Source organism: Perna viridis, chromosome 10 (assembly GCF_037379345.1).
Source record: "Perna viridis isolate PV_CMFRI_1.1 ecotype Kerala chromosome 10, ASM3737934v1, whole genome shotgun sequence".
Taxonomy (NCBI): domain Eukaryota; kingdom Metazoa; phylum Mollusca; class Bivalvia; order Mytilida; family Mytilidae; genus Perna; species Perna viridis.
In genome coordinates this window covers 1,282,526-1,305,955 of record NC_142454.1, presented here as the reverse complement: position 1 = coordinate 1,305,955, position 23,430 = coordinate 1,282,526, and the positions used below count along the sequence as shown (strand labels likewise).

The window sequence follows — 23,430 nt, the reverse complement described above, 5'->3', positions numbered from 1 at the left end:
TTAACAAAGAAACAAATATACATACATACATACATGCATACATACATACATACATACGTACGTACATGAACAAGTATAGGTACAATCAATATCAATGCAAATATAAAATATGTGTTGTAATATCAATGTAATATAAAATATGTGTTGTAATATCCCAGCTGATTGATTGAGTTATCTATCATGGACCATTTTTAGCACTATTATAATAAACTCTAAACAAAAAAATCATGCAATATAGAATGGTTAAATGTTTTGTTTATATTCTTGATTGACATACACTATATGAAATTTGCAGAGTGCTTAGTTTTACAAAATTTCACAATATTTGACTCTGTGATCTTGAAACTTCATAAACTTCAAGATCACATTATTTTGTTGATTTTTTTTTAATTTCCATTCTAAAAAACACCAACAAACCCTTTGTTTTTGGTAAGTTGATGAGCATGCTCAATATAGACTTCCGCGAAGAAGGGCTTGGTTAGAACAAAAGAAGTTTCCTCGCGGAAATGAAAATTGAGCATGCTTTGCGTATGCTTATTGGTTATTCCACAGCACAAAAGGGTCAATTACTGCAAAAAAAAGCATATACATAATTTGGTTAATAGTATAAACTTTAGTTTCATACCCAGTTTTAACTTTTCTAGACCCATTGAAGTAAAAAAACTTTAGTTTTTCAGCCGCGCTCCAAAATTGGCACCATTTTTGTTTTAATTGAATTTCAATAGCAAAGGCCGGGAATAATGATAGTCTTGTTTCCTGTCAACAGCAAGAAATAAAAATGGGTAGGCAGGTGGTAAAATTATTTTATGTTTCAAAAACATTTTACATTGAGTTATTGGGAAACCAATCTAGACTTAAACAGTGCTTTAGCCAAAATGGCCATAAAATCTTTAGGGTAAGGGTAAAAAAAATTGGGTAGGTAGGGTAGCAGGTAAGAGACATTATCATTTTTGGGGGCATAAGTAGCTATTTTACATCATGTTTAATTTACATGTTGGTCAAGAAAAAAATATATCTGTTAAAGATTAGTTACATTGGAAGTAGTGTAGGTAAGTACTAATTTTTCTTTAGAAACTTTTATATAGATACAAATGGAGGATTTCTTGACTTTAATAGTGTTTAAGTAAACATGATACTTCAGCAGCATTTCATAAAAAAAATTCAATAAAATGTGCTAGGGTAGGCAGAAAAACATAGAGTAACCCTAAACAGACATATTTTTTTTCTTGGCCTTATCTGATTTTAGTTCACCTTGTCCTTGTGAGCTATTGTCATAATTTAGGGTTGTTATCATCTGTTTTCCTGCTTTAGAAATGTTTTTTTTTTTTAAAGTCGTATCTTCTGAAACCACTAAAGCCTAACATAAAATTACCTTCTGCTAAACCCTACTGACCCTAATTGTTTTTGCTTTCCCTTAATATTTTTTGCCATTTTTTGACAAGCATTATAAAGAACTAAAAGTGTTTCCAAAACAAACCAGTCAAAAATCTGAAAAACTATGAGTGATAGACAAAAGTAAAGTCAACTCTACTGCACAAATGTTAACTTAAAATGCTATAAAAGTCTCCATTGAGTTGAAGTTGTAAGATAACTCCCTACTAGAGATATGCCTTTCAAAGGTGAAAATGAGACACCGGTATTAGTGTTTTTCAGTTTTTGTGGAATATCTTGAGTACCATAAGTTAATTAATGAAATTAAAGCCTATACAATTCTGCTTTTGTTTGAAGTTGGACAACTCCTCATTAGATTAATTGCCCTTGGAAGGAGGAAGTGATGTTTGTAGTTAAAGTCTGGGATTTCTTGGAAACTATAATGGATAGTTCTGAAGTTGTTCTGCAAGAGAGAAATCATAACAAAATAAACCTGAAAAAGAACAGTTTCCTTTTAATTTCATTATACAACAGCATAAAAGGTATTTAGAGTTGAAGGCAATGTACATTACCATATGGTATTTAGCATGTAAAGTCTTGAATAATTATAGTATGAATAAAAAGTAATATTTCACTGGACAGTTGCTATTCATGAATATTAACTGTTAAAATTTCAAGTCTGCAATTCGTGTAACATTCTATTTTGAAATCTTCAAACTATATGTCACGGGAAGGTCCATTTAGCTTTCCATATTTTTGGTTTTATTTAATTAAAACTATTGATTTTGATAAAATATGATATACATTTTATCCAAGTCATTTCATTTATTAATCATTCATTACATCATCAGTTCATATTAAATGACGGACCAAATTTAAAAGTCAAACGCACCTTAATTTGAATGCACTCTTGCAATAAGAAATTAATGGCAATTTGTTTTTGAGAATGATTTTATCACAGTTTGCATGTCAGACATGTAAGACTGCCAGGACGAACCTGATGTTTACAATGAAGTCTCAGTAAAAAACAAAATGCCATTTATTCCTATCATTGGTAACTTATCAATGATATATCTGGTTATCCATTTTGTTTCAAAGTGTAAATACCTTATAAACCTTACAAAGGAAATAATGTGAGTCATTAACTAATTGTTGTAGCCTACAACTTGTAGGGCAGTTTATTTAGGACCCAGTCCCACAAGCTAATTGTGAATTTAATTATTATGCAAGTAAATTTCTAGTGTTAATGTCATGTGGCTTCTGCGTGGGGGGGGGGAGGGAGGGAGGGAGTGTACTGATTTTGTCGTGTGGCTTCTCTGTTGGAGAATGGAGTGGGCTGATTTTGTTGTGTGGCTACTCTGTGGGCTCATTAACCACGTGTAACACTTCCATTACAATTAAAACAGTAAAATTTCAAAGTTTCACTGTGAATTCCGAGGACAAATGACATCATAAAGTTACATACCATTGTAAAGCCTGAAAAATAATTATGCTAATGGTACAATGATCGTAGAAACCCTTCACAAAATTGAATTGATAATACCGAAAATCCACATTCTTACCTTTTTTGCTAACTGACAGCATGGAGGTAAAGTACTCACGCATGTAAACAATACTTATACACTTCTGTAGTAAATCACAAATATGATTCAGAAGTTCACATTCTCAGCTTTATTTTGACGTAACTTTTGATCAGAATACACACAAATTATGCACTTACAATGCATAGATCTCAGGTAAGTGTGCTTTTGGTACTACATAGGAGGTGGCCATTTGACCCTGAAGTGGTGAGACCTGTAGGAGAAGGGAGTGTACTGATTTTGTCATGTCATGTGTGTCTCCTTCATGGGAGAAGGGAGTCTACTGATTTTGGCGTGTGTCTCCATCGTGGGAGAAGGGATTGTACTGATTTTGGCGTGTGTCTCCTTCGTGGGAGAAGTGAGTTTTCTGATATTGCTGTGTGGCTCCTCTGTGGGAACAGGGTGTACTGATTTTGCTGTGTGGTTCCGCTGTGGGAGCAGGGCGTACTGATTTTGTTGTGTGGCTCCTCTGTGGGAGCAGGGTGTATACTGATTTTGACGTGTCATGTGTGTCTCCTCTTTGGGATGATAGAATGTACTGATTTTGTATTGTGGTTTTCCATTTGTCAGTTCCTTCTTTGTTGTGTTTGTACCATAAGGGGGTTATAAAAAAATTGCCTGGTTGTTTAGTGATCAGTAGTTAAAAATATGGGAGGATTTATTTCAGTGGCACTTATAAAAACAGTTTTGACTAATTTCATTACTTTCCTAACCTAATGTACAACTATGATTGGTATTTTTATCATAATTGTCATTTTCTGAAAGATTTTAGAAAAATGTTTAAATGTGTTTCTTGTTTAGAAATGGATTATTTCTCTTACCCCATAGACAAAAACAATTTATACTGCCCAATGAATTACGGTAGTTTATTTAATGATATTCTGGACTTCCTGAAAAAAATGCAGGTTGTCAGCTTAACTTCTGGTTATTGTACATGTAGATAAAATATCTGAAAAACTGAAAAACTGAATATCTGAAGTACATGTAAACAGGACCATCATTTATGATCATTTTTCAATTAAGATGGATACTTGTGACAACAAAGGTGATAAAAATAGCTTCAGGTAATGTTTCAATGGAAAAAAAACAAGGTTTTATGTTAAAGTGATAAAATTATGTTTTACAGTGCAAGGAAGAACATGTTTATCCCCTAGAGATATGTTGTGACTATAATGTTAACTTATAAAGAAAGGGGTGATGATACTGATAGGTATCAGAAAATCAGTAATACACCTCCCTGCTAAAAATATTTCAGTCTTGTTCAAAGATATCTGTTGTAAAGGTACAATCATATATACTGAGTTCTAATCATACTGTCTTTTGGTTTTTACAGACTCTTATTAACATCTGCTCTATCAAGACATTTTATACTCTTCCTTAATTTTTTGGTGCTACTTTTTTCCAAAAGGAAGTTCCTTCCATGAAGATCCATATTGTATCCGAAATTCATTTAAATCCTTAAAAAGCTATTTCAAATTATAGTACAAAATACACACAGACAGACAGACAGACAGATTGAAGCTATATGATTTCAGTTTTATATACTACTCAAGATTGACATTTGTCCAATAAGCCTTTAAGATAATAATTATCTAAGGTTCTGTTAATTTCACTATATATCTGTAGATATTTTACAGATGTGCATTCATTTTGAATGACACTTAAACAGACAATGTTAAATTTTAACTCAGTTTTTTGTAAAATGCTTCCTGATATAACATAAAAATTATTACTTCAAAAAAAAATATTTCAGCAATACTGAAATATACGATACTGTCTGATCTGCTGCCTTCAAAAACTTCTTTTTTTTTTTTTTTTTTTTTTAAATATTTCCAGATTGTTAGTGATTGACATAAACACAGCGCTATCAAGTGTCTTGGCAAAAATGAAAGAGAATGAATGGAAGAAAAAGGAATATGAAGAATGGTATGAGATACAGGCAGACTGATGGGGATGATTGAATATGACTGGTCAATAAATGAACAGAATGCATTTTGTACATTTTTTCCAAGATAAAAGTTAAAATGAAGGAAACTATCGTGTCAGTGAAATAAATAAATTGAAAGTTCATGGATAAAACAAAGAAAGAAACAATAAAAATAACATACAAATTAGGAGTAGAAACAATGAAGGTAGAAACAAGGGGAAAGACAAAGCTGGGATGATAAATAGGGCTTTAGATTCAAAAGAAGTTGTACAATACAAATGAACTAAAAAGTATTCACAGAGAGAACAAAACAGTTGTCATGGTAAAGTTCTTTACTTTTACAATGTTTTGAAATATTTTGTAATGCTTTATGAAAGACAGTAGAAGCATCAATGTCTCGACAGATATTGGCTAGATAAATTACAATGTATACATTATGTAATTATATGTAGTAAACTTCTGTAACAGTTATTTGTTAGTTCTTGAATTAGAATTTGATTGTTTTCAAACAGGGGCCATAACTGCAAATTGACAATTAAGTGATAATGCTGATTACAAAGATCAAAGAGAAGTGGACACAGGTAAACACACCAGGTAAGTATAAAACTTTATATGATACTGACCAGCCACCCAGGGGCACTTGTCTGGATTTCTATTGGTAAATGACTGTAATTTGTACCAATATAGATAATACTAAACAGGGGGCATAACTCACACAGGTAAGACTGCCTCAGGTGTTTAAGGTCTTTATCTATTTGACTTTTGATCTTTACCTCTGTCCATTGTTGTGATCTGTTTAAAGTACCCATAAAATCAAATTACTTTATGCAACATTAGTAAATTTAATGATACCTTAGTAAATTTATTGTATTACATGTTGTCAAAATATTTATTGTGGATGGTATGGCCCACAAGTTGAGGGACTCCTATCAGCTTCAATTTTCTTTAATATCAGTCTCTAGAAAAAAGGTCTGTTTTTTAGATTTCTGATGAGTTTTGGACAGGAAAAGTGAACTGTTTTTTACTGAGGATGTTGCAGGCCAAAGAAATGGTTGATCAGTATAGTAAGTAGATTTTATACCTCAAATGATACAGAAACAGAGTTTTATACATATCATCTACATTTACATCTTGGTCTCAATTATCTACTTTGTTCTTCTTTCTGTTTTTTTTAAGTTCTAATAAGTTATTTGGGTTTTTTGGGTAGTGTTTTTGTTTTGGTTATTTTCTCTTCATTTTTGAATAATTTGATATCAGAAGTAGCACACTTTCTGATGAAAATTTGTGTCTGTCATTTCCTAGACCAAATTTTGTAATGTGACTTTTTTTTTAGATAATCTACTTATGAAATTTTGACACTGAAAATGTTGTTTCTGTCAATTTAAAATAATTAAATACCTGTAGTGCACACTGTAGTGAAACAGAAATTATAATAATGTCATTTGATTTCAGTACTAACCCATAAACACACCCAGTTAGGGTCAAGATTGGTTAATAATGAGATTTACAGTGTAGTCCACAATACAGTATAGACCACTATTGCTACTGAAATGTAACTCACTTGTTCGAATCCTTCAATGAATTAGTTAAATTCTTTTTTGAAGTGACTTTTATTTGATTCTGTGTTTGTGAATGTGATTTTTTATTGTTATATTGTGAATCTTCGACATTTAGTTAAAGATTTACAATAAATGGAGTTCTGTATCTTTTCTGGTGGTAACAATAGATGACTAAAGACATTAATGTTATTCTATATTCATACTGTTAGTAGTAACAGTATATTAACTATAAAACAGTTGGAATCTGCCAGTTAAATTCTTAATCTATTTATGCAGATAGGACATCCATAATATAACTGGTATATTATGTAATTATAGTAACATTGTGGTTATCTAACCTTTTAGAAAAAACATTTGAAAGTTTTATCACAACTTTATGTTCAGTAGTCAGGGTTGGACCCAGGATTTCAGGTTGAGGATGGCATTAATAGAATTCAGGCTTAGTGAATCGAGTGAAGAAAAATTTTCAAGGAAAAGGATTTCTGAAAAAAATTAAGATTTCATGCAATAAACCTCCCTTCCCCTTCCAATTTTAGGGGGCATACACCCAGCATGTCTTTGCTTGAATCTGCACATGAAAACTCACACTATAAAGCATTCTGTAAAAGACCACAAAATAAATGACGTGAAACTATTCATGAATGACGAAAATTGACCAAATCTATAGAAGAAACATAAAACGAATAACAATGTTAACTTCATGACAAAAAACATTGGTTAGAACAAATGATTATTGAGGAAGGTTTATATTCATCTGAGGCTCCTTATCTTCCATAGAATAAGAACAAAATATGGATGTCTTATAAATCTTTAAATGAAAATGACTATCTTCATGCTTCTACATAGCTTTAAATAGATAATTGAAACGTGATTAAAAAACTTAATTCTTAACGTGTTTTGCAGATTCAACCATTTTTATTATATTTTTGTTTGGAGTGAGAATTTTGAAAAAAGTTAAACACAAAAAGATCACATACTTTTAATTTTTCAATTTGCCTTTGAATTTTACTTTTGTCATCAAAAACATAGAATCTATAAAATTCAGGTTGAATATTATTTTATGAAATCACTTAGTTGTCACATGAAGCATCATGGGAAGTAATATAAAATGTATCATTGTTTCCATTGTCTTGTCTCTTCACATGAGAAGTTTGAAGCCTCATTTGTTCAGAAAAATGAAGTGACAAAGAATATTGCTAATGATTACATTGAAACATATTTCTGATTAATTCAAACTCATGTTTCCTTTGTAAAAATCTCTCTATAATATTATTGAACTAACCCTCACCAACTCCAGCATAAAATGTAACATGTTGTTCTATAAACAAATCTATGTAGAAAAGATCTATATGTGTTCAGTTGTAAAACATGCCATTATTTTACACTACATTTAAGATTGAAAGACATTTTAAAATCTCATTTATCCAGAAAATGATTAGAAAAACAAGTTCAAGGGTCAAATGGGTTCTCTTTTGAAATTGAAATTTTTATGATCAAAATGTTTTTAAGTGTTGAATTACATTTCCATTGAAATGTTTTGATGATGATAGAAATGGTGGTTTGTAAAATAAGGGTCAAATTATATCAGATAAAAAGGGAACTCTTGTGGTCTTTTTACAACAGTTAAAATATGAAGGACTCATTGTTATTTTTATTTTTTTATTCTTTTTTAATATCAAATTTTTGGTCTTAAATGTAGTATTATTTTATCTGGAATTGGTTACATGTATTCAGTAAGATGATATTTACTGCTTCAGTATGCAGCTGGCAACACATATTTTTATTTTTTTCTTATTCAGTTCTTTGATGAAATTCTTTGCTGTTTATCATTTATTATTATTAGATCATTATAGTTTTGTATATAAAACAGCTGGTTGCATAAAAATTTCTTAAGTCATTAAAATACCACATTTCATTTATCTGACATGGTATCCAGAGACTGTAATACTACACTAAGACTGAATCATGACATTGAAATAATTTTGGAATATTCTTTATTCCTTAAATATATTTTTAAAGCATTATTTTAAAGCTACAGCTTTCCCTTCTCTCCCCCCCCAAAAAAAAAATAGGTTTGGAAAGAGGAAAGTTATATGAAAATAAAAGGCTTTGTAAGGAAATTTCATGAGATTTGGTTTGCACATTTTAAAAATAGAATTTGACTTTTTCAAAACTTGATACATGTAGTCTAGAAAAGTTAGAGATACTTGTAGTCTTTTAGAAAAGCTCAGATACATGTAGTCTTTTAGGAAGTACCTTACTAAAAGGACCGATCAATTCCATATAGCAGGTGGTTTTATATTAATTTTATTCATTGATACTCATTTCTTGCTGTGCAGAAAATAATTAATACATTTTATTTTATTTTATCCCATTTTTAGAAACTTTCAATTTATAAATTTTTGGTCTCTTAAATGATATTCTGTTTTTTCTGCAAATAAAGTTAAATTGATATAATTTGTTGAGCCAGGATTGCATACAAACAGCCAGAGGCTGGATATTATTTGTCATATTTACCCAACAAATATGGTTTGTTTACCCTCATTGGTCAAATACAGGTCACCATTTTGTCTGATTATTCTACTTTTAGTCTTTGGTATTGTTCACTTCCATTGATGTGTCCAAAACTATTCAATCTATTGAGGAAGATGAATTTACAAAAATGTCATGTCTGTACCGACAAGGCTGATGGTCACTGTGACAACAAGTCTTATTTCATTAATGTTAACAAACATCTTCTCAGTTTGACTCTATGTTTTAGTGATATATGTATAAATGCACAATTTAAAATTCAGAAAACAGCAGTTTGCTAACAAATTATATTTGGAAGCATTTTTTTGTCCAATCCAAGTAATGAAAGATAGGGGTCTTCTAAGACAGTTGAGTTACACTGGCAATAACACCATACAATAAAATTTTCTTAAATAAAACTGTTTTATAGTTCTGTCGAAAGAGTCCACTTGTAAGCTGAAAGAGTCTGCTAGTAAGCTTAAGGAGTCAGCTAGTACACTGAAAGAGTCAGCTAGTACACTGAAACGGAAAAAAAAGCAGAAACAATATTGCTTCATTGGTAATAATTCAATATCTTGATCAGCATGACACTGGTGCCCCATCCCATACTTTATGGTTTTCTCGAAATATTTGAAAATGGTGTCATATAAAGCCAACATATAGTACTTAAACAATTGAAGGTATTTATCTCTAATGTATATGTCTTGTTCAGTGTTATAGTTCTACATCTAGTTCCATTAACAAATTTCCAGAGATATCAGAGAGTCCCCTACTGGTGTCCATTGTTGGCCTCACTTTAGATACAAACACTCAAGTACTCTTGACTAAGACTGAGTAGTAAGGATGTATAACATACCAGAGTGAACTCTGTTGAATCATTATAAGGTGTCAAGGATTATATTAATTAGGCAGGTGATTATAAAGTGTTAAAAGTGCCTGTCCTTTTGTCTGTAGACAGATATTTTCTCCATTACGTTATTAGGAGACTAGACACAATAAAACAAATCAATGTATTTATTATGTAACTTTAATCTAGAGCCAAATATTAATAGTATAGACAGTTTGAGACTTTAGATTGAATAATATTCATTATTCTGAAATTTCCTCTCTAGATAAGACAGACTGTAGAATGCCATGATATTAAATTCCTAGTGTCAAACTGAGCTTCACTTTTATACTGCAAGTGAAGTTAATTGTTGATATGATTTTGGACTATGCCTATGATGGGCGGAGCTCAGTGTCATATTGAAAAGACAAATCAGCCCTCTGCACTTGTGCAATCATCTACTTCCTTGTCGACAAATTTTGTCTCTTCTGTCAGAATATTTTTTAGTCATTCATAGTTCTAGTCTTACATTCTACATATATAGGATATTTACAGAAGAACCCAGAGGGGCCCTTTATTTTTTCCTCAAGGAAAAGACAATTAAATTCACTTGTCTCACTACATGTTTGCATACTAAATAACAAATATCGTTGATTACTTATAGCATTGAATTATATTCCTTTTTAGCATTTTTCATGATGTATGTTTTTTTTCTTTAATTTGCAATTTCATAAGGTGGGATAAACCAGTAATGCATCTGCTTTGTATATAAATCTGATTATAACCAGAATATTCTTTTAATGCTTGTACTAGCTGTCATATTATTCAGGGTTTTTTTTGACAAAATATCATTTAGAAGTAACTCTTCAGTTCCTTGATAGTTGATTTTTTTCTGCTTTTTTAAAACAGGCAGCTTTTCATTTTTATTTAGAATATTGCATATCATAAATGGCCATCCTCAGATTAGAGATCGTTCTATTTATTATGTCATCACTATGTCATCACAATTGTTTTGCAACATTCAAATTTGTTAAAATAGGATTCTAATTATCCTTGTTTGTACTTCACATGTTTATTTATGGTTTTACTGTTTTTTTTTGTTGTTTTTTTTTAACAAATGAATTGGTACATTAAAGTACAAAAACAAATTCTAGATGATGTTAAAACTAGTTTTATTCCTTGAAGATACATCCCAGCTGCGATTCATAACACTCAAGCTGTCAGCTGTGAATGATAGTTGGTCAAACTACAGACTGAGGGTCCAAGTTTTGTCATTGTAAAACTCCTGAATAATAGCCAAGTATCTAGCAAGCCTCATTTGTTAGCTGACATAAAGGCCTTATGGCTAAGGAAGTCTTGCCATTCTAATTACTTTTTTTCCACTAAATTTCTCAGCTTGTATTGTGTTGAACTAGATGTTACCTTAGCCATTGGGGAGGTTTGTTTGTTTTAACATGTAGCAGGATTCTTCTGAAATTTGATGATATGCTGTTACAAAATGACAAAATTTTAATGCAAAAATTTAGATAAGTAAAGCATTTTATTTCTGGTGCTTATGAATGGTTGTACAAGGCAGGTTGAAAATTTATGTATGATTAGCAAATGCATCCTAAACACTATAATGATATTAAGGAGGTCAAAATTGTATTCAGACCCCCTAAAATTACTGTATTACAGATATGTTTGGTGTCTGTCAAATCTTGTAAGTACTCTCATTCTTTCAATTTTTTAGGAGATATGTCAGACAATTTGTAAGCTAGCCCTGTAGTATTATTCTAATTGTTGAAAGTTAGATCAATATTTCTGCTAGTCTTATGCAAAAATTGTCAACTCAAAAATTATGGTTCATTCATTGGCAAAGAAAAACCTCCTTCAGTTATGTTAGAGATATTTTTGTTAACATTGTCATTCATACCGGTACATGTATATGATTTATTACAATAATTGTTTAAATTGAAATTGTAAATGTTTTCTAACATAAGCAGTATAGTTTCGTTTTTTACCTTTTGTCTGTAAAGACACTCTTCCATGGAAACGAAAGTCATCTGATCAAAATTTGGTTTCCCTGTTGGCCAAATACTGATAACTTAGTGGTGTTCGAAAAAACTGTATCGAAATTTGATATTGTGTGCCATGAGTTATTTCCTGAGGAAATGTAGAAAAGTATAAGCAAAAAGAAAAAATTTTACTGCGTCGGCTATCTTTTTTAAAAGATAATGCTTGTAAAGTCTGAATTGGAGGTTTGATTCGAAGATTTTGTGTTTTTTCCTAAATTCATGTAATGTTTTTTAGGACAATTAACAAGAACAATTAAGACTAATATGTCATCATTTGTAGGAAATCTTAAAATTTATATGTGTTTCTTTGAGATTAATTATCCTAAAGTATTTATATATGAATCATAAAAAGTATGTGTCATAAAAAAAGAAGGAAATTTTACAAACAATGGAATACTTCTGTCAAACTCTTACAATTTGAATTTTATTTGTTTTGTTTGCTGTTCACTTGATGAGCATTTTTCTAAACACTTACTAGGACATGGAGTTCAAATCAATCAGAACTTTTATGCCATTTTTGTTACATGAAAGTATTTTTTTTCTCTGTGCATTAGACCTTACTGAGTACTAGCTTAGGATATTAAATAAAATGCAATGAATGTTACCCTCTGCTGGAAGTAAAGTTAAAACTGAATTATTCTTAAATTACTTTGAAACTCATTAATTTGGGATGGAATCAGTAAATTATATAACACCAATCTTATCTTTCTCTTTCAAATTTAAATTAAATTGAACTTTTTCTAGAATTACTTTCCTCAAAAACTGGAAGCAAGGGTTGGTACTCTCCACAGTCTTGTGAAAACTCTGCCTAAAGATTACCTTTCCAAAAATTTACCTTGGCCAAACAACAGAAGGATAAAATTCAGTTATTTCACTGATGTATGATGCATGAAAAAAAAAGATGGTGAAAAAGAATTAAAATTGAATTCAACAAAAGATGGTGAAAAATAATAAAAAATGAATGAAACATAAGATATGGTGAAAAATAATAAAAACTAAATTAAAGAGACAAAAGAGGAAAACAATAATAAAGAATGTGAATTCTGTACAATAATTACAGATAGAGAGATGATGATGAATAACAAATTATACTTGTCACAAGATTTCTTTTCTCTATAATTGACATCTTAGTTTTTTGACAGGTTAAGCCAGGAACAGAATTTCACCTGGATTACCTTAGTTTTACCTGCACGGTCCTGGTAATTGTTAAAGGGACTTGAAGATAAAGTGGGGTGTTATTACAGTAAGTACTTAAAATATTGTGTTTAGTAAACCACATGTTAATTCATTTTAAAGGTAAAATTGTAGATATTCAATGTTATATTACATGTTTATTTACAGAACATTTAGTTTTTTGAATAAAAATACCATCTCATAAATTTGTGATTGATAGATATTTTATAAAAGATATATTGATATATGGTTTTATACAACTAACTGTAAACCAGTGTATTTTTGCCGGCATTTTTATTTCTGACAAAAAATCACAAAAATAAATCCTTTCATTATGGAATACATGATGAACAGATTGTTAGTCATTAAAAGGAAGAAAAGAAATCAGATAGATGTCTTGAAACTCATAAATAATTAAATATATTATAAATACATAAATAATAAGGGGTGACATTTTGCCACAGTGTATACAAACTACTGTAGAAGAACAATTTATTGTAGAATACCAATTTTTGTGTTTATGGTTGTTAAAACCATGAATGCAAATTTCCAATTGATTAAAGAAAAATTATATTGACAAAGTAGACAATGTAGGAAATCTTGTAATTCAATTTTCTAAAACATAAGTATTAATAGTATTGGAGCAATCTTTAGTATATATCAACATTTATATTTTAATTGAAAATATAAATTATTACTTTCTATAAATGTATTTGTCAAAATTGTCTTTCCTTTAAAAGTTTCAACAAGTCTTTTGTTATTTGTTCCCATTTGGTGCAAAATGCTTTGCTTGTCTTGAAAGTATTTCAATTTAAGTTTGTGCATATTAGCGATAAATTGAAATTGAAAAAGGTGGTCACTCTGCACCTTTGAAATATGAGTTTTAAGTAGGTTTTAAATTGCATTTAAATAGCCAATGTGCATCAAAGACCTAAATATTAAAGTAAGGTTTCAGTTTTTTTACAGCTAATGACATTTCAATGACTATTTAATGGCTGTGAAAGTTCAGTATGGCTTAGGCGTAAGGTCAGAGTTATATCCATGGTGAAACAATTATCTGCTTACTGTAAAGTTGGACCTTTATTGGATATCTAACCTTGTCGCCATGTTATGAAAGTGCATGTCCTTTGTGGAGAGGGGTAAGACCTATGAAAAATGAAGTTATACATGTATTGTTCAGTTTCTATGATACTAATTTTCTACAGTTTGTTCATAAATACTTGTACTGCTGTAAGTCATCCACGTTAAATAATTGGGAAAGGATTATTTAGGATTAAGTTAATTCTTTAAAACCCATTAAAAAAAAGGAAGTGAAGTATTATATTTAAGCAGTTTTCTCTGATGATAATATCTTGCCCTTTTTTGTTGCAATGTGCAAATTATCCATAAAAGTGATTATTGTACAGACCTTTTAATCTTACTATCTTGTTAAGTGTAGGTCAGGTTATAATAAGGTTGTATTTAGTAAAGGGTCAGAAGGGTTCTAAATATCTGTTCCAAGGTCTCAGTTATTATGACCTTTCTCAAGAAAAGTCGTAGAATTTGAGTATTTTTTACATGCAATGTTTATTCATTCATAAATTTTAACTTAACATTGGTTTTGTGTTTCTTCACTTGTAATACACTTGTTACAACTTTATGATATTTAACCACAAAAACATTATTTAAACCATGTGAAATAGTTTTAATTTTTCGGTTGATGAGAAGTAATCTTTATTTGGGAGACATGAATTTGTATTGATCATGTTTGTATGAATTTTAAATTTACTTTTGGTAGAAAATAGATTGATTTTAGAATAATATTCTTTAGGTTTTCTTGTTGCTTCAGGATTTTATTGGAAAAAAAAAATTCAGAGCAAATTGTTTTGTACAGTGTACATGGTGTAGTTAAACATGTTAACTGAAATCTGTGTTGTTCATGCAGTTTAGCAGACATTCCTCTGTTATTGTATGGGTGCAAATTGAGTTTAACTTGCAACGTGTAGTTTACCTTGCAACAGGTAGGGCCACAGCCAAGTAATTGCATATTTGCAACTGTGAACTACAGATAGATGTCAGCAAAACCATATGGTTATCTCCATAATTCTAATATATGATTTTCTTAATTCAGGCTTGAAATGTAAATTTTACTGTTTAATTTATTCATTCAATTTGGACCCACATAGACCATTACTGACTGTTCCACACAATCCCATATTTTAACTGCAAAATTTCTAGGTGCAATTTGTGAAGCAGTTCTGAGGTTCTGAAGCTACATAGAGTTTTAAGTTAGAGTAGAGCCAATCATGAGCCTTGTAATATAGATATTAAAATTGAATAATGCATAGACTTTTATGTATATGTTGCACATTTTGTAGTTAGAATCTGATTTAGGAATAATTTAGATAGCCACAAATTAACATTCATCAAAGATAACCTTCTAGTAAACATCTGAAATAACTAGAGCTACCATGCTTGCAGTGAAAGGAAATCTAAAATCTGATATGACAAATATAGAGGTTAAAGGTCATAGTATGTATGGATCTTCCCTTTGATAACTTGTGTCATGCAAGATGTAATTGTTTTATAGTTAACATTTTTATTCAGTACAGTAATCAATGGAGAAAGATGAACATGACACAATCTATTAAAAATAAATAGCTATACAAACACTGATTCATACAGGCAGAATGTGAAATTGATCATGAAACTCTAGTTCTTGATTCTTAAATCGTTGGTGACCCTAATGGCTTCTAACACACAAAGTTTCTACCAAATGTGCATCTGTATAATTTTGCTATATATCTGTAATCTAGATCAGGTATGAAATGAACAACAATTTGGACATAAATGTAGATCAAAAAGACATTGGAGAAAATTCTATCAATGAAACTACAATCATAAGATTGTATCATGAAGGATATGATTGTATTAATAGATTTTATACTTAAATAAGGGAAATACATGTGCCAAAGAGAGTACTGGCATAGCTTGTTAAATGTCTGACCAATATAAGGATGCAGTAAATGTGTTAACAATGTAAATTCAAATATTGAAAATAACTAAAAAATAATGTTTTTTCCCTTGAGAAAGTTTATTGATTTTACAAACAAATGAGTACTGTAAATATTTTTACCTTATCATTTTATTCTTTTATATCAATGCGATGTAAGTTTTTTTGCCAAAAAAAAAATAGACTTTATTCTAAAACAGAATGAAGATATATGTATACATGTGTTTGAAATGTGTGAAATATTATACATTGTCTTAATTTGTTATCTTAGACAGAATTGTAGTAGGAATTTTTTTACCCTCAAAGCCATAAGAAAATACCTTTTAGTTGTCATAATGGTTAATAAGGATATGAATTTTAAGTCATAATTTTTTGAATGTCATAATTATCATAAATGTGGCAATCATTAAAAGGTTGTACCATACTGATTGGTTTGTAATTTCACATGTGTTACTTTCAGTTTAATGGGACAAGGATGAGTGCTCAATGGAAAATAGACATAATATTGTAAAATAGGCCTTGTTAAAACATTAATGATTTGCAATTAAACTTTCAGTGTTCGATGTTTATTATTGAATATCGTGAATGATAATTTATGCTGTGTGAAGGGCTGATTGCTTGGTTCCTGAAAGAAAATTTTATTGCATTATTTTACTTTTCTGTCTCGTAATAGTGTGTCTGTTTGGCTGGAGTTGAACTGGAGAAAGCCATTTACAGAATTTGTGAAAAGAATTAATAACAGCTTTCAGAAAAAGTTTCAATGTTATTTTAATAACTTTTTCTGATTTTTTTTTCTTAAAATACAAACACAACATTCCCTCTTGGACAATACTTATTAGGTATATTTGTAACATTAATTTTTTTTTTTCAAATTAATTTAATTTTGTATGTTATTGGTATATATCCATTGAATGCAATGCCTTTGTGAAAGGATCATGAAAACCAATAATGAGTTAAAAAAATTAGATTCTATCTTGAACAAGGTGCATGGGGACTATGATGATCTGGAATAAGGTTTACTGTCCTGTCAAACCCACTATTTCTTTTCTGTCACATCCATGTTACATTTCTATCCATATTATTGTATTTACTGCAGCAAATTCAAATCATATTGAATCACTACAGCTCATCACCTTTTCAGTATATTTAAATTGACTGTGGACATTTTTAGTTTGTAATAACGGTATGGCTGTGTTGGCTTTACACATTTCTAAATGTTTTATTCATGAGTGTGAATACTTTAAATTCCCCTTTAATTAAAACAACATCATTATACAGTGCCCTGTGCAATTGCAAGATGGCTCCGTCCAAGCTAGGAGCTGTATCAATTCAATGGATTGATGGTTGCTTCTTTCAAGTGTTCATTTAAGATGATCTAAAGCTCAAATAGCCATAGAAAGATATTTTTTTAAAATCCCAGTATTTATATAGAATTCAAGATACATGTACTTTTTCAAACACTATTTAATTTGTAATTCTCCTGATGATTTTTTGATTATGTGATTACTTGGCTGTATTTAGTGATAATTTGATTATGTGATTACTTGGCTGTATTTAGTGATAATTTGATTATGTGATTACTTGGCTGTATTTAGTGATCATTTGCTTATGTGATTACTTGGCTGTATTTAGTGATAATTTGATTATATAGAACAGAATTGCTAGGGAAATATTTTCTTATTATCAAAGTGAATTGTAAATAATTGTGAAATAATTTTATTTAAAGAAATCAGGAAAATCATTATAAAATTTCAGATGAACTAAAATATATACTTGTTATCTACTTATGTATAGAATGTCAAGAGGACAGAAAGAATATATACCCATTTTCAAACACTAGTGGGACATCCCCCTCTTTTTGTTGCATTTGGATAAGCTCCCATTTTGATTGTCCTGGTATCCACCAGATAATGGACAAACTGAAGTTGATTTATTTACCACTTAATACAAGTTTTTGATGTCTCTGGACTCTGCCTGTTTTTCTACCTGATTAAACATGTATTTGAAAATGTTAAAAACCCACCACTTGGGATGTCTAGTTCAAGATCATAAAGAATAAAAGAAGTTCTGAGGCTAAGGGTGTTCAGATGTTCACAACACCCTGTTCTATTGTGAATCATGAAATTTGTCACAATGCCCCTCTCTAAGCTATGAATTAAGGGTGCTAGTTTGTGAATGAGAGTCAGTGCGGATTGAAAAGGAAAGTTATGAATTAACCAAAGAAGACAACTTGTATGGTTTAACTTGGTTATTGTGGAAGGTGATGTTTTATATAAATACCATGGTTTGATGCGGGGTTGTAATGAGAGTTTGGTGTAGTAACTAGACATTATATTATTATAATAGGAAGTGTTTTGTATCATTCCAGTGCTGTTTTCAGTTTAGAATATTTTTTGCTAATTTATGAAAATATTTATCACTCTTTATACTGCTCTATCCTATTCTTTACCATTTTATATAATGATATCATGTTTTCTGTGGAGGTTATTTAGTAGAAAATTGAAAAAATATGGAAGTTCGGTTGTTCGTTTTTAACAGTAGTCTTATAATACAATGCATGAAAACTTTGACCGAGCACTAAATGTTAACATCTTCAACATATCAAGAATTAAATCTTCACCATATCACTTTCATTTATCTCTGGGAACTTCAGTCCCCACCCAGACCTGCACTGGAGGACTGATATCTCTGGTGGTATTATTGTAAGATAATCCAATCTTTCCTTTCCTTGTATATTGTAAGATACCATCTCCGTAATATAACACTGATTTACTGATTATACCTACAAGTGTATCAGATTTTATTTGGTGGTAATTTACATTTGTATTGCCAACTATTTGATACATAATTTCTTTGTGGTAAAAAGATTTTGTTTAGTGTGCAGACTGTTTCCTTGTTTTTTCTTAAACTCTTTTGAAATGTCTTCATAACATGAAAGTTTTGCACTGTGATTTTGTTGTTAAATTGGTTTTTTTTTCTTTTTTATTTACTTCAAGGATGAAATTGTTATGGCCGACCCACCATTTAAAAGTGGTACCTATCTGTCTTAGGGCTTCTCCTACAACATTAAATGTTGGAATTCCATTCCTTTATTTTATAGCACCAAGTCTGAAAATAGTTTGTCAGCCAACCTCTAGCATTGCTAAGTACTCTAGCACAAACTAATTGTTTTTCAATGGTGGAAAATGAATGCTGTTTTGTTAAAAATCCAGTCATAAACATTTCATGCATAACCGGGGCAAGAACAAATAATGCATACGAAGTTTCAAAAATAATTGAGCAACTCGGACTCCCCCCACCCAAAAAAAAAAAAAAAAAAAAAAATACTGGGATCATGGACCAGGTGTAGCGGTAGGGTAAGCATCCTCTGCTTTTCTAGGAACACCCGACGAGTTTCGCATGAAAAGTCAGGTCTGGAGTAGAAGAAAGAGGAAAGTAACGATTTTAACATGACCATTCTCATAATTTGTTTTGAATAGCAAGAACAAATTCAAAAATTAATTTAAACCAGATATAAACCCTTGAAGCAGGGACTACCCCATTCAAACATATGAGGTACACAGCTTTAAATTTTTGTGGGCTGATCATCCAATACCTGGCCAGGTTTCTCCTAGTCACCTTCTTCAACATGCTTCAGGGCAATTCTACAAACTCCAGGTCCCAAACAATGCATATGGGTTGTAAACTCACATTTCAGAGTTGAGAGAATCAAGAATATTTAAAAACTAAACCTGTACTTTGTAAAAAAAAAAAACTACAAAATGACTAAAATTGCTTCATTTGATAATTTCCTAATAAACAATTTACCTCTTTCTTTTATACTTATTTTCAGGTCAGGATGAATGCATTAATATTTGAACAGTGTCAAAGTTATGTATATATATAATAACATGGAACAATTATCTATTGAGTGTTTTCAGACTAATTTCAGTTTTATCTGTTAAATCTCATTTATGAGAAAGTTGACACCAATTATGAATCAAGTCCTGCCTTTATTTAAACCCCTAAAAGATTTTATCATATGTGATTGAAAACAAAGTAACATACATGTACAACTAAATCTGGTGCCTACTGACTGATTACAATTTAAATTCTTGTTTTTTTAAATTATAATTTATAGTGATAATTTGATTCTTAACTGATTTTTGGACAGTTCATAATTACTCTACTTTATTTACAACTTCATTTTGATTTGTAATTGTCCTCTCCCCTATAGCATTATGAAAGGGTGTGTGTTACTCCTTTTTTTCATCATTTTGTCTGTCTGCCTACAGCACTCTTTTATTAAACATATTTTGTTAGACTTTAACAAAAGTCATCCTCAGAAAAATTGGAACTTAGAATACTTTAGAGGTCATAGGTCAAATGTTAAGATGGCAAGAACTTTTTCAATTTTTTTTTCTATTTTCAGCATAATTTGAAAACCCTAGATTCAACATCCTTCAATGTTTTAGCCCTCTAAACTTAGAAAAAGGAAGAACCATATTACTATTTCAAGGATATTCTAAGGTCTTCCATGGCGGCATTTTTTCATCATGTTGCCCTGATAAAATTGATTTTATAGAAAAGAAAACATGGACTGTTTAGTTGGTGACCCTGATACACATAATTATGTAGAAGACCAGCCACTAGTAGAACACTCTGACAGAGTCGGTTCTGAGGTCATGTACCCCGAAATCTTTACTCCACCACAAACAGTAGCTGGTTCTGGAGTCAGGTCTGGTAGCAAGTTTTACTAACAACTATAAGGCCCTTTTAGAATTGGGTAATCAAGGTCATAAATAGACACATCATGGACACATTATATACATAATATAAATTTTGAATTAAATATTGTAACCGTGGTTATTTTTGTTTTTACTGCATGTGCTAATAAGTGTTGATATCTGTTAGAATCAGGCTAATTATAAAAAAAAACATGGGTACATAGTTAGTGGTCTATTGAAGAAGAATTTACAGTTTATCATAGAATTGTCAAAATAAACAGAACAGCAAGTTCAATAGAATTATAGGGAAAAAGTGTGTGATTATTTCCCTTTGTTGATGAAACTGCAATATACATGTATTTCATATAATTAATATCTCTTTAATTACTAACACTTAAAAAAGAAATGAATGCCATTTCTGTATTTCAGATTACATTTTGAAAGAAAGACTTGTGTGTTTTTTTCGAACGTGATACACTACTTCAGGTATGGGTTGTACTGTAATTATCAGAGCCATTAAAATGACAAAATGACACATAACATTAAAACCATCTCTGTTTTCTATGATCATCATTAAGATGAATTATAATTGGAAAACAAATAAAGTTCTTAATTTATGCTAGTCTACTTTGTTTTATTAAAAGATAAACATAAAAAAAAACATCTTTCCTTTAAATTCCAAAATGTTAATTGTTTTGTTTTTATACAAAAATAGAAAGTGTTAATATATATTTTCCAGTGCTTGTATTTGTAAAACATGTTGATAAACTATGATGTGGTCTTTACATGTAAAAAAACACTTTACTGTTTATGGATAGTTATTACAACGACATGTATTACACATGGGTGTTCTGTGGTTCTTATAACTACATGTATTACACACAGATATTCTGTGGTTCCTGTAACTACATCTGTTGCATGTGTTACAAATGGGTTTTTTGTGGTTCTTATGACTACATGTGTTACACATGGGTGTTCTGTGGTTCTTTTGACTACATGTGTTGCATGTGTTACACATGGGTGTCTTGTGGTTCTTATGACTACATGTGTCACACATGTGTGTTCTTTGGTTCTTATAACTACATGTGTTACATGTATTACACATCAGTGTTCTGTGGTTCTTATGACTACATGTGTTGCATGTCCTACACATGGGTGTTCTGTGGTTCTTATGACTACATGTGTGCATGTACTACACATGGGTGTTCTTTGGTTCTTATAACTATATGTATTACACATTGATGTTTTGTAATGGGACTTGGGTACTGTGCATAACTACACTCATAATGAAAATCCTTTTGCTGGGAGATAGAGAGAAAATGGCATAAATTATTAGTTTAAAATGCAGGGTTTTATACTAAAAAGCTGTAGTGATAGTTGTCTACAGCTGATGTATAGAAGATTATGGAACTCCCTGCTTCACTTTACAATTGCTTGAAGCATTCCTCATAAATTGCAATACCTGATTAGTAAACAATGTCTGATGTTTAGAGATTTGTAGAAGTTTTCTTATGATTACCACTCTTCAATTCAGAATTAAATTTCTGTTTCAATCACTGTTACATATCTGGTCAGAAGAATCCTAATCTCACAGCAGTGCTCTAAAAACTTTGTTTGATAACAAAACATTTAATGGTATAATGTGTTTTATTACTTTGTTTGTGTCAGACTAAGTGAAAGACTATTTCAAACTTTATGGATGTATAAATTGTAATATATCCCACTAATCTTGTAAGAAGTCCATTGGTGAGGTTTAAATCTGACTGTGTCTTATTAAACCACCAGTATTGTACAAAGATGATTTTTTTAATCCTTCAAGGCAATATTAGGCATAATGTTCATCTTAAAGAATTTGTTAATGACTGAAGATCATACCTTATAACATTATGATTTCATGAGTTATTGTGTTTATGAAGTCTGTAAAATAAATATATATTGACTTTTGAGCTGATGTGTACAAAAATGATGATGCTTTATGTAAGAGCTTAATGTTACTGAAAAACTGATGCTTGTATTAAATAAGTTTTCAAAGGAACTTTGTGAATCCTGTTGTTCTAGACCTGTTCAGCTAGTCTCAAAAGAGCCACAAACAGGTCAAAAATGTATTGGCTTATTCAACCATGGCTGCTGGTGAATTCTGATTGGACAAAGAATTTCATACCTAATAATAGTTTTTGATGACAAACAAAATGCAGTCAATTTACATTAATACAGTCCATTTTTAAACTTTTAGATTGTAATGTTCTACAACTTGTGATATATTGTTGATTGTCAATTACCAGGATTTAAAGGTATGTTTATTGTTTATTGTTTTTTTTTATTTTTTAAAAGGTATGGATACCCCCTTTCAGTGGTATACTTGTGGTTCTAAATCCAGAAATCTTAGTTGTTTTCTATTGACATGTTGGGCTATATTTTTTTGATAATTATCCTCATTTTTTTTTGCATTTGATACTTGCTGTGTGCACAACTTTTCTGTTCATGTCAATTAAGTCTCATAGCCAGAATTATTCTGATTTAAAATGAATTTCAACTATTATGATGTAGTCATGTCTTAATTATGATCTCTGTAAATGAGTGATTTTTTTACTATTTTTGCCACTATATATTTTTAACTGCACTAAGTTCTAAATTTAACTGTGAATCACATGACCAGCTTTTAATTTTTTTCTTTTTTTTTCTTCATTTTTACATGTATACTCCAACACAATATTGTCTGATCATTGTG

At 30.4% G+C, this 23,430-nt stretch overlaps 1 protein-coding gene across 10 annotated transcripts in view; it reads left to right on the top strand.

Annotated features, from left to right (window-relative positions):
• The first annotated feature begins 469 nt into the window (after positions 1-469).
• Positions 470-23,430, top strand: part of LOC148604085 (protocadherin-11 X-linked-like) — a 42,124-nt gene continuing 19,163 nt past the window's right edge. The window contains exons 1-9 of one of the 10 annotated variants that reach the window (XM_088547761.1): positions 470-782; positions 1,729-1,913; positions 4,788-4,877; positions 5,391-5,472; positions 5,861-5,942; positions 12,974-13,074; positions 19,829-20,713; positions 21,132-21,188; positions 22,936-22,993. The gene's annotated coding sequence lies outside the window, so the exon portion shown is untranslated. Of the gene's footprint in view, positions 1,914-4,787; positions 4,878-5,390; positions 5,473-5,860; positions 5,943-12,973; positions 13,075-19,828; positions 20,714-21,131; positions 21,189-22,935; positions 22,994-23,430 lie in introns of all 10 variants that reach the window. The other 9 variants (XM_088547769.1, XM_088547763.1, XM_088547760.1 and 6 more) reach the window with 9 other exon arrangements.